General features: G+C 48.8%; 1 protein-coding gene across 1 annotated transcript in view; it reads right to left on the bottom strand.

Annotated features, from left to right (window-relative positions):
• The window catches only part of LOC104081137, a gene marked incomplete at its 5' end in the record, with an annotated part of 16,300 nt that overhangs the window by 3,458 nt on the left and 1,040 nt on the right, over window positions 1–11,802 (bottom strand). The window lies entirely within an intron of this gene.

The following is an 11,802-nucleotide window of genomic DNA, read 5'->3' as shown; positions in this document are numbered from 1 at the left end:
ATTGAATCTCTCCTGGGCTAGCGGCGTGTTCAGCTATTCTCATTGTGATTTGCACACAAGCAACATGCTAGAAATGCTGCCAGCAGGCTGAATTATGGAAAAACTCTGTAATGCTGGTACCTTTTGAGATGGTTGCGGCAGAGATACTTTTGCTCAAGTCGGTTGCTGGAAGGATTTTAGGGCTGTTCAGAGAACTGGTCCTTTTTCTCCTATGGAGGTACAGCCCTGTGCATTCATGGGTTGCTGCAGAGGTGCGTGTATGCATTGGCTAGCACGCGTGTTCGCATGAGGTTGACTTCACGTGCAGCACTGGTGAGGAGGAGGAGGTGGGCTATGATGACGGCGGGTCGAAATCTGGGGAGGGTTGTTCCCTCGGGGAGGTTCGGGCAGGGTGAGGGACACGCCGTGCCTAGCACAGAGGGCAGCTACTGCCGCTGCCAAGGCGGGCGGAGGAGCAGGGCGAGCTGTGCCACGGGAGGTGACAGCTAGAAAGCACCCGGCTGGTGTGAAATGAGCCCCCACGGCTGCTGTGTAGAGTCACCCAATCTCTCAGAGAAAGCCCTGCCCCGAGGTCTCATCAACCTTGTCCTTTGTCATTCCCAAATTTCCAGATAAAACAGGAGAGGAAAGTGCCACTTGGCTGCTAATTATTGTGTCATTTTATTGCATTCATCCTCAAGGTTTGATATGTAAACCGGCCGCTGCGTGCTCGCTGCTGCCTTCCCAGCGAACGCTCTTGCCCACAGCGACTGTCAGGTAGCGTGATGTAGTTTTCCTCTCCATAAAAGAAGGCAGCATTTACCGTGGGGTGCAGCAGGGAAGTGTGCCCGTGAGCAGCTGACAAGTGCTAATTTATGTGTCAAAGCCCATCTTGTCCCCTTCATACATATGCAATCGTGTCTGAACGACAAATCCTCGCGCAGGAGCGTGCTCGTGACGGGTGGCGATGCTGCACAATTGCAGAGCCTGAGATTTCCCCTCCGGGGAGCTCCCCGGTGCCTGCGTCGCTGCTCGCCACCAAATCCTCTCCGCTCCCGGTTTGCTGGCGTCCTGCTAACAACCCGGAGCGCTCCGGCCGCGGAGGCCATTTGCTGACACCCCCTGCCTGCTCCCTCCCCCTCCTAATAAAACTCCTTGACACGTCAAGCTGCAAAGCTTTCCCATCCCTAGCCGTGCTGAAAGGTTATGGAAATCTGTTCATCATCTTGCTTGGCACGGGAACGCTTAGAGCATGATAATCGGGGAGACAGCGAGGTGGGACATGGAGGTCCAGGATGTGACCACGCAGAGCTCCTGGCTGTGATAATGAAGGGGGGAGAGATGTCAGAGTTACTGAAGTGAGAACCATCTGTGTTACAGCCAAAACTGGATACAAAGGCAATGACACAGGATTCATTATGTGCTGGGAACCCCTCCCCCCGAGGCATTATTATGGAGTAACCTTTGATCAAGACCAGAGAGAGGTTTAAACCAGGTCTGGGGATCTTAACAGTTGCAAACTTTTGATCCACATCTCCGTCTTGCTGGCCGGATCTTCCTCTGAAGGAGGACACCTTTCCTCTCGTGCAGCAGATGGCTGTGTTTCCTCCTGCCCTTTTTCTCTCCTTCCCTCTTTTACTCCTCTGCGCTGGCACGGTGAGTCAGAGCCAGGCTGAGCGCTGGGGAGCGCCCAGCTCATTCTTGGCGACGGCGCCCTTGCAGACGGTGCCGTCTCCCACCGCTTCTCCACTGTCTTAACCCTGTCCCCGCTGACGGCGGGGATGATGGTGGAGGTGATGTGGGTTGATGTCCTAAGGATTACAGCCCGGGGAAGGCTTTGGGAGGATGAGCGAGAGCCGGTGTCTGAGAAAAGGCAAGGGACGTGGGAAAAGGTGCCCGTGAGCTGGCTCCAGCCTCAAATTCTCCCAACGACTCAGTCCCATTAAGAGAAGGTACCATTAGGCAAGGGCAACGCAGACGCAGCCTTAATGTGGGAAGCTCTGTGGAGCGGCATGGCTGTGGCTAAGGTCCATAGTGCTCATCACCAGCAGTTAGCACTAGCCAGTTTTAAGGATGGGGGAGCTAATAGCGTTTTAGCACCTCTTTCCCCTCTCCTCCCATTCATTCACAACTGGTTAAAGGACAGTATCCAAGTAAAGAGATGCTTTTTTCTTTTTTTCCCCTCTTTTTTTTTTTTGCACATATACAGCTTCCAAATGGCTGGCGTTGGAGGGTTGTCCTGCCTTTGAAGGGAGGTTAGTTTTATTGCAAGGTTTTATTGACTTCTGTAAAACTTCTCACCTCTTGGTTGAAGAGAATGCCCAGAAAAGAGGGGAGGTGGCAGATCTCAGGCAGTGAATTGCTCGTTTCCAGGCAGCCACCACGAGTACAGCAAAATGACCAGCCAGCCCTGGGTCAGGGAGAGAAGATACCGCAGGGCTGGGGGAATCCGGCCGGAGGAAGCCCCCTTGAATGTTTTGTCCGGGTCTGCAAATGCCATGTGCAAGGAAAAATGCATGCTCTGCAGTGCATAGTTTTGCTGGCATAATAATTCTGGTATGTAATTTTTGGTTTATGCGTTCTTCGGGGCCAAGATCTGGCCCCATGTGTCGAATTATTAAATGGCAAATTAAGTCAGTTAATAGAATTAATTGAGTCGATGTAATCCTTTTAATCAGATGGATTTGATCCCTTCTCAGATGAATTAGAATCCATTAACAGATAAGTCAATTATTGGACTAAATTAAATCTAATAATAATGCCTGCTGCTCACAGCAACACTAATTAATCTAAATACACTTACCTATCTCCCAAGGTTGTTTTTTTTTTTAAGGCTTAATTGATGTTCCTAAAGTGCTCTGAGATCTTTAGATAACAGACGATCTATGTGAGCAAAATATTATCTCTTAACAGACTATAAACTAATTAAAAGACTGATCTATTTACAGATTGCATTTTTACTTTAATCTCTTCAACCTATTCAGAAGGAGTTTGCACTGGCCCAGAAAAACAATATTCCTGTTATAAGCTTATTATTACTTTACAGGTTCCTAAGTGGTCCTTTCATTCAGAAAATGAAAGGGGGAAGGGGAAAAAACAACCATTAAAGTGCTGACAGAAAAAAGAAAAGGACCTGGAACCTTTATATTCTACCTCCGATAAATGGTACAGATAGGGAAGAGAGGGATCAGTGACCTGAAACCTTAGATCCTTTCATTTATTTTCATTTCACAAAAGGCAGAAGACATTCTATCCTGTTTGTTCACGATCTTTGTATCCGGCGCAGTTGGGGAGACAGAGCTCTCTTGGTTGGGTGAAGGCATTTTTTGCCTCATTTGTATTTCACAGCCATGTGATTTTTGTTTTAATTTGTCCCCGGCTACTGCTGTCCTGCGGGGCGATGAGAAGTGATAGCCATCGGGAGAGAGGCGAGGGGGGCGTGAGAGGTCTTTGGGCTTGCCCTCTCCCTGGAGGTGACTTTTATTTGCGGCGAGCGCTTGGGTGTCCTGAGGGCTGGGACGCGGTATGTGTAGGTAGGTTATTAGTCAGTGTGTTCCAGGTTGCTCTCCAGTGGTATTTTGTCCATTGACCTCGTCTATCACAGTTTAAAAAAACTCTTGGGTGTCCTAGAAGGTTGTAAACCGTCTATTTTATAAGCCTTCTCGTTTATAAAGCTTCTAGGCTACAGCAAGGGAGGCTTTGTTCGAGGACACGCCGGGCAAGGGGCAGCGCGCAGGTATGACAGCTCTCCTTCTCAGCACCCCGCCGCTGCCAGCCTCTTCAGCCACCCGGGGGATGGACCCTGGGCCAGGGAAGTCCTCGCGAAGACTCCCCCCGAGTTCAGTGGGTTTCAGCTCAGGACTCAAGAGGTGCTCCTGGGACAGGAGGTTTGGGGGGGTTAGCAAAGCGAGGGTTTGCTAGCAGGGTGTCGACAAATCTGGGGTCAGGCAGACCAAGGAGGGAAGCAAATTCAAGAGGTGGTGTGCGTGCGTGATGCCGGGCATTACCTCCACGTGTCATGGGCGTTCCTGGTACAGAACGTCACGCCCCGTACAGATGTGCTTTTTCGGGTGGTACGGGGAAAGTGAGGAGCTCGGGGAGACGGGTGCCTCCTTCCTGGGGCCACCCCAGCTGGGTGATGTGCTCCGCAGCTTGCAGTCCCCGCCTTCTCTTCTAGCTGGAGCTTCCCAGAGATGCCAGTGGACAAGCCCATGGAGAGCACATTACGGCTGTCTAGACATCAGCCACACTCCATCCCGCCAGAGATTTCATTTGTGGTAGAAGTGGGCTCTGTTCCATGAAGAGGTGTAATATGTGTGGAAAATATTATTGTAGCAAAATAGCCTCCTTTAATTGACTCTAAATTTTGCAGGATTCCTTCCTAGGTTTGGGTAATCCTGTGCTCTCCAGAATTAATGAGCTGACATAGCACTTCTTCGGGTTTGGCTGCCTGACAGCTAATTTAGAACTCCCTAAACTCATTTCACTAATGACTCCCATTTGTTCTATCTCAAAGCCTGGAAACAAATGCAAAATACCAGTGCCATTGTCCCATCTTTAGCAAGTCATTCCTTTCCCTCAGTATTTCTGGCACCTTAACAGCAAGCTGCCTTGGGAAACCTGATTAACCCTTTCCCTTCCTAGAATAGTTAAAATCAATTTTGATCCCCCTCCTGGGAAGACCAGGAAGAAAAAACTAAACTCATTGTGGCTGGAAGGCACAGAATTAGCCTGCAAGAAGGATGGGAGATGCAGCCCAAGTAGCAATTGGGGTTAGTTAAATATAGCTGTATTTCCACAGGCTGGACCTTCAGAAACTCGCTTTTCTTCCCAGGAACCAGGTGGGCGCGAAGGGGCTGCCCGTCCGCTGCAGCTCAGCCCGGTACCCCGCAGGAGCTGGGATCTGCTTTGTAATTTATTCCACTGAACCATCAGGATGGCTGTTTCCTATTTAAACGACGTATCGCTGCCTCCAGTCTCTTCCCATTACAGTTTTGACATGACAACAAGACAAATAATTTTTTGAAAAGACCTTTTCTCTTCTGAACCATTTATTTTCACTTACTTAGCCCGGGGGCAGAGCTGACCCCAGCGTAAGGGATGATCATTCACCATGGCAGCTGTACAGTCATATGGGTCCTGGGGACCGGCCTGAGCCGGAGCAGCCTTCGCCGTCCAGCTGCTGTGTTGTGGCTCTGGTGGTTTTTTCCCCTTCTTGCCCAACATCCCCTGATCGCTTTATTATTATTTTTCCCTTAAAATGTCTCCCCTTCTCATCTGCAGCGGCGAAGTTTTCCTTTGGAAGCAGGCGGGGGGATGCTTTGCTGAAGCGCGTGCGGGGCGGCTGGAGCTGGAGCGGGAGCTCTCGGCCGCCCGCACCTTCCAGGCAACTCTGAAAGGTTCGGCAGCCATTTGAAATGCGCTGTAAGCATCTTGTACGAACCATCTGCGCGTTTAAGACTTTTTTATTTTTTATTCTGCCATATTCTGTGCCTGGGCCAGGGTAGGGGAAAGCTCTGCATAGGCGGGATGAGAAGTTTGGGAAGAAAAATCCAAGCCTTTTGATTCATGGCAAACCTATTTCAAAGGATGTAGTTGTTGCCAATTTCCTTTACTTTTGGTTTTGATAGCTGCTAGCCCAAACTCCCACTGCGGCCGCCTTCACACCTGAAGTTCAGCTCTTTCTGCAGCGCTCCGTTTTGTGCCTGTAGCAACAGCAGAAGCTGTTTTTTATTTTTCCTCTGACACTACAGTGATTTTTGACTTCCCTACTTCTGGACCTTGAGATAGCTTAAAGAGCCTTGACCTCACAGAGAATAAAAAATCACCTTTTAGCTCTGTGTCCAAACTTCAAGTCTCCGTAATCACCGAGCAGGGTCCGGAAAACACAGGCCTGTCTGTCAGTAAATATTAGGGACCCAGAAATAACGAGGAGAAGTAATTCAGAGGTCTGCTGATAATTTGTCATTTTTAATTTCTGTGTGGAGTGGAAAGTGAGCTACAAAGTGAAAAATCTTTATTTTCATGCGAGTCATAAAAGGGTTTTTGTTAACAGTTTGTGTGTGTATATAATTCTGTGCTGTGATTTAAGTGTTCCCATTAGAAATGCAGAATAGGAAATAGGATCCCATCTGTGAGCAATTTAAGAGGAAGTGAGACAATGGAGTCGATTGCTGCTTCAGTTTAGATAATCAATACAAATATTATTAGTATAGTGATTTATCTTCGGAGACACTTTATGAAAATGTGAATGCCAGACCCTGAAGACAGGTCAATATGATATTATCTGTTCCTGCCTTGCTGTGATTACGGTTTTTTCCCATGAAGCTCAAGCAGCTGCTTTGCTAAATGTTCTTTCCCTGGCTGTGATGAAATAACGCAGAAACAAAGTTAGGGCTTCCCTTTCTCCTCCGTGACTCCGAAAATGCACTGTGCATATGAGTACAAAGATGACTTTTATCTGAAATTTGTAGCTGGGGACTGCCGGGTGGATGCTGGGAGATGATCTTTAAGGTCCCTTCCAACCCAACCCATTCTATGATTCTATGATGAAGTTCTGGAAGGGGTTTGCATAATTTTGAATGTATTTCTAGGCCATGAGTGATTCTATGCACTAATACTGAGAGAGCTCCTTTGGGTTTATTATTGGGTTGTTTTATAGTAGTGTCTGTTATCAAGCCTTGTGTTGTGGTATCTGAGGTTTTCCCATATCTAAGCATTTGGCCAGTCATGAATTCAAGTCAGTTCTTGGGATGCAATTAAAAGTACCCTGCGAATAGGCTAGTCTACATTTCTGAAAGGGTTTTTTAATTGCTTTAACTTTGGAGAAGGGGGGAGGAAAACATCGTCAGCAAATTGTCCTGTAAATTTTGGCTTTGGTGTACATTGCCATGCATGTTGTCAAGAATTGTCCTTCATAAGAAACATTTGGAGGAAATAAAAGATGTCAATAACCCTATTAAGAGCACGCCCGATTAAAGACAGGATGGGAAATTCAAAACTTGGTGTGTAAAGAGCACACTTCTGCTTGAAGATAACGTGGGATCTCACTAGGTTGCCATTCAAGAGACCTGAAGTCAGTAGCTTGTGTTCCTGGAGACTTACTGTTGGGGGTGTTAGCCACGTTGCTCAGCTGGAGCATCTCCCGCACTCCGCTTTGCCCAGGTTAGGTGGTGGGACACTGAGGCTGGACCCTCTAGACAGTGGAGAGAGAAGAACCTTTGCTCCTCACGTATAACGAAATGGCACGAATTTCAGCCTCTCAATCAACTCGTGTGTCCCTCCCTCATCTCCAGGACATGGGTTGCACCGTTCCCTCACCTCGTAGGTGTGCTGTCAGGATAAAAGCATTGCAAATGGGGAGATGCTAAAGAGATGATGGTAATGGAGACCACATCAGTAGCCTGGTTAGAAGTAATTATTTGGTGTTTTTAGATGCTGCGAGACCTTTCCTGTTTCCAGGTTGGGGTTTCCTCAGAAAAAGCATTAGGCTTTATAAAAAAATAAGGCACTTTAATCGCTCATATTTCACCTCAGCTCTTTTAAAAACCAGATAGTCAGGAATTTCCGCAGCTGCGAGGCGGAGCACAGCAAACATTAACAACGCCAGTAGCATTGCGTGGCCGTCTGGAAGAGGAGGGAAGAGCCTGGTCCCCTACAAAACTGCACCGAGCCTCAGGCTCGGCGGAAAGGTGGAAAATAATGAAGCTCCGAAGAGGAGAAATTGCTGATGCATGACGCTTGGAAATCTGGAAGGGTCCAAAAAGGGAGCTGAAAATACCCCCCAAAAATGACTATCTGTGGCTTGAACGAAATAGTGTCCGATCAGCATTCAGAAACCGCTGAATTCAGGCCGTTCCAATACTGGCATTTTCCAGACTGCCTGCCAGTCGGATGCAGAGGAGAACACGTGTAGAGCGTCTGCGGTCTCGGCGCTCGCAAGAAGGGGAAGGCGAGCTGGAAGTAAAGGGAGTGAGAAGGCCCAGTAAAAAACCCCTATTTTGTCTTAGCGTGAGGAAGAGAGGGGGTATTGGGGTTGGAGGGAGATGCTCGCGTGGCTGCACTCTGTGAGCATCCCTTTTAATGAGCTGCGCCAGCAATAAATAGCGCACGCTTTGGTCCCTGATGAATTTTAAGTATTTTCTGAATGCCCGTAACAGACAATTCGTGCTTTTACGGTGACATAGGAGCTGAGACCTTCTAAACGTCTCCTGAGCTTTGTGTTCCCTGACTTCTGCTGTAGTCCCTCTGGGGATGTGCCTGTCCTGCTGCCTGGAGTGGTTGAGCTTGAAGAATCACTGGGTAGCGCTCAGATTTATTTTGCCCACGTCTCTGAAAGCTGAAATGAGTGCCCAAAAGGCCTTCTCCTCCTCTGCGTTCGCAGCTGCCAAAAAGGGTGCCTTTCTTCCCAAGGCAATAAGGAAAAGATCCTGCCATCTGCCGTGACCCTGCCGCCTTCTAGCTGTGGCGGGTTTTGGGTCTTCTCCAACAAGCAGTTTCCCAGCGATCGCAACTGGATGGCTGTGCTGGCTGGAAGGATCCGGCCCCAGGTAGCACGGTGGAGAGGAGTCCTTGTTCTCTGACGCCGCTCGGCTGCTTCTGTTCCTCATCCCGGAGCTGGGCTGGTGGGACGGAGGAGGAACGGACGTTGCGCCTGAGCGGCGCGGTGGTGACGCAAGCCTTTGGCGTTTGAGCATGTGGTAGATGACACATGCTTGGGATCCTGGCTTCAGGTTGGTGTGGCTGGTATGGCTTGGTTTATACCTGATGTTCTCAAGTGCTTTTGGAAGGACAAGCAGGAGAGGAAAAGGGTGGTCAGATGTGAGAGGGAGCTCTAGCAGCGGGGGACATCACCCACAGCCGCTGGAGGCGGTGAAGACCTCAGTGTGGAGAAGCAGCAGGGAAGGGCTAAGAATAGGATGGCATCTAAACACCAGATCAAGCTAAAAAAATGATGTTCAAATGGCCTCAACGCTTGGCCAGGGACAGTCGTGAGGCTCACGGTGTGTCCGTGCCCCCCATGTGGTGTGGGTGCGAGGGGTATCCTCACCACAAAACCCCTGTTACTGCTCTGGCAGATTTTTGCAGGGGTGAGTGCTGGAGCAGGCTGAGGGGTGCTTTGGGTTCCTAGTTTCAAGTCACACGTTGTGTCGAGGCGGAGGGTGAACTCCACAGCTGCTGAAAGCTGCTCTTGTCCTGTTGGGATCACTGATGTTGTCCCAGGTTTCAGCAGCAAAGGAGCTTGCCTGAAGGTAACTGCAGTATAAATCCCAAATAATGTTTCTGCTGGTTGCATGGAGGGATCACAGGGCTGGATCTCTGTTACAGCTGAGGCCTGATTATCCGCTTTCCTACACTCATGAAACTCCACCGACTTCAGCAGAGCCGTTCCTGGAGCTCCTGTGTGAGACTGAAAGGAGATTAAGTGCCCAGCAGTGCCTCCCATTCCTCCTCTGTCTTGCACCTTTGTTAAGACCTTGCATTTCAAACCATTTTAGCCGGCGGGAGGCAAATCAAAGCTGTTAGGTTTTAGCCGGTGACAATGGTAGGGTGCTGCGTGGTGCGCCCAGCCCCTTGCCTTTGTGCGACGTTTGCTCAGTGGTGATTCCTGCCTTTATTTCATTTGCTGCTGCATCTGCATTTGTAACCGTTTTTTTCAAGTTAAGTTTCTGAGTGGTGACTCATTAGGAGTAAATAGGCAAAAGGATATTGACTTTACACCTCCTAATTTGGGGGTGCTAACAAGCAACTGTAAGAGCTGTATAGTCACCGGGTAAATTGTTCCACCTGGGAGGACTGGAGGAGGGGAGGTAAAAAGCCTTGCAAAGAAACTGCACTTTTGTTTCTAGCTACTGGCCTTGGTTGTTCTTGCAACCATAATGAGTTTGGGTGAACATTTGACGGTCACCGTTGCTGTAACCTGTTTTGAGCTTCGGCAGGATTTTCTAGCGCTGGAACTATTAGACCTGCGTGGGCATGAGAAGAAGCTAAGATCCTAATTAGAAGATGCTAAATATGTTCGCTCAGAAATGAGGTGCCCTTTACGGCGGCTGGTGGAACAAACCCTTCTTCCTGCGGCATATGTGAGTGCAGGGGGGCGGATGAGTCAGGCTGCGCGTCGCTGCCGGTGCTGGCACTCAGAAGGGGAGTTAGAGACTTACAGTAGCGTTAATATAGCTAGTATAGGTACCGACAGCAGCAAACATCAGTGGTGTGGGATGCTCGCTAGGTAAATGTGAATCAGTGTGGCTCCGTGGGCCGCGGCTGCGGGGACGGCAGAGGCCCATGGGGATGGCCATGGGCAGCTCGCTCCTGCTGCGGTCTGTTCTCAGTTTTGCTGCGCTGGGCCCCAAGTCAGCTGCAGATGTGTCCGTCCCTCTCCAGCCACATCTCTGACGCAGTGGCCACGCACCCTTTGGTATGCTTAAATCAAGACAAGGATGTCTGCTTTCTCGGGAAGAGCAACCTGTTGCAGGGGAGCTGGAGCACGGCTAAGGAGCGATGGTGTCTAGCCTGATGGTCCTGCTCTGAGCAGAGGGTTGAGCTGGATGACCTCTGGAGAGCCTTCCCAGCCTGAATTATTTGTGATTTGGTGAGTGTCTTTCAACACTGATTGTCAGAACAGAACTGGCAGATAAAGTCGTCGATGATCCGTTGCTTTGAAAGCAGCGGTTCTCCTTCAGATGCATTCAGTGGGACCCTTAGGAAGTGTCTTTTCACTGTTTGTCCCTCCCATTCCTCCTTGTGATTTTGGTATTGAGATTTTTAAGAATTTATATTATTTAAAAAGTTGGATGTAGGCAAAGTTTTCCATTCTACCGCTTCAGTCCTTCTGCCCTTTCCCTCAGCTTGGGGTGACCCACTTGTACCTGTAAAGCTGATACCATCTGCACAAGGGTACATAAACTATAGTTTATCTTAAAAGGTGTGTGCTGCGGCGTGGAGAGGCACACTTTGTACCGGTGCAATAACCAGTTATCATCTCTACTCCTTTCTGGACACGAATCCGGTTTACTGTGTACTTTGAACGGAGGGAAGGAGTCCCCAGTCCTGCTGTACCCGATGTCAGGCTCCCTTTCACTCTGCGGCTGTGACTTCCAGCCCCGCTCCTCCTCCTCGGTGCCTGACCTGCTGCAGCCGATATCTGTCTCTCAGCAGGAGGAATCTGAGGAAACGCAGCAAACTTCAGCTCCTGGGGCTAAATTGTTGTGCTCTGTAACAGCAAACTGTGTTGAACTAATTGACAACCAGCTTTAAACGTACCCCGATCAAGCAAATACATTGATTTATTTTTTCCTCTCTTACCGAGTGTGAAGCGGCCTCCAGCTTGGTTTCCTCCCCAAGAACTGGATAACTCATCTATTGTGTAGTAAAACTGATGGGCAGTTTTGACCTCTATACAATCCTTTCAGTATGTTGGGGAAGGAAGGAGTTTCTTATACTCGTATGAATGTTTGACCACTTAAAAAAAGCAAAACAAAAAAAGCCCAACCCAAACCCCACACACACCAACAAAAGATGATCCATTTTCTCTGGATGTCTTTGAAAGAAGCTTAGTTTAGAGACAGACTGGAGAGAAAGGCTATTGATTTTGTTTGACCTCCAAACAGACTATGTTGGGGAAGGAAGGAGTTTCTTATACTCGTATGAATGTTTGACCACTTAAAAAAAGCAAAACAAAAAAAGCCCAACCCAAACCCCACACACACCAACAAAAGATGATCCATTTTCTCTGGATGTCTTTGAAAGAAGCTTAGTTTAGAGACAGACTGGAGAGAAAGGCTATTGATTTTGTTTGACCTCCAAACAGACTGCGGTCAGTCC

The sequence above is a fragment of the Fulmarus glacialis genome, unplaced genomic scaffold, assembly GCF_000690835.1.
Source record: "Fulmarus glacialis isolate BGI_N327 unplaced genomic scaffold, ASM69083v1 scaffold21890, whole genome shotgun sequence".
Classification (NCBI taxonomy): domain Eukaryota; kingdom Metazoa; phylum Chordata; class Aves; order Procellariiformes; family Procellariidae; genus Fulmarus; species Fulmarus glacialis.
This window is presented reverse-complemented; position numbering and strand designations above follow the sequence as displayed.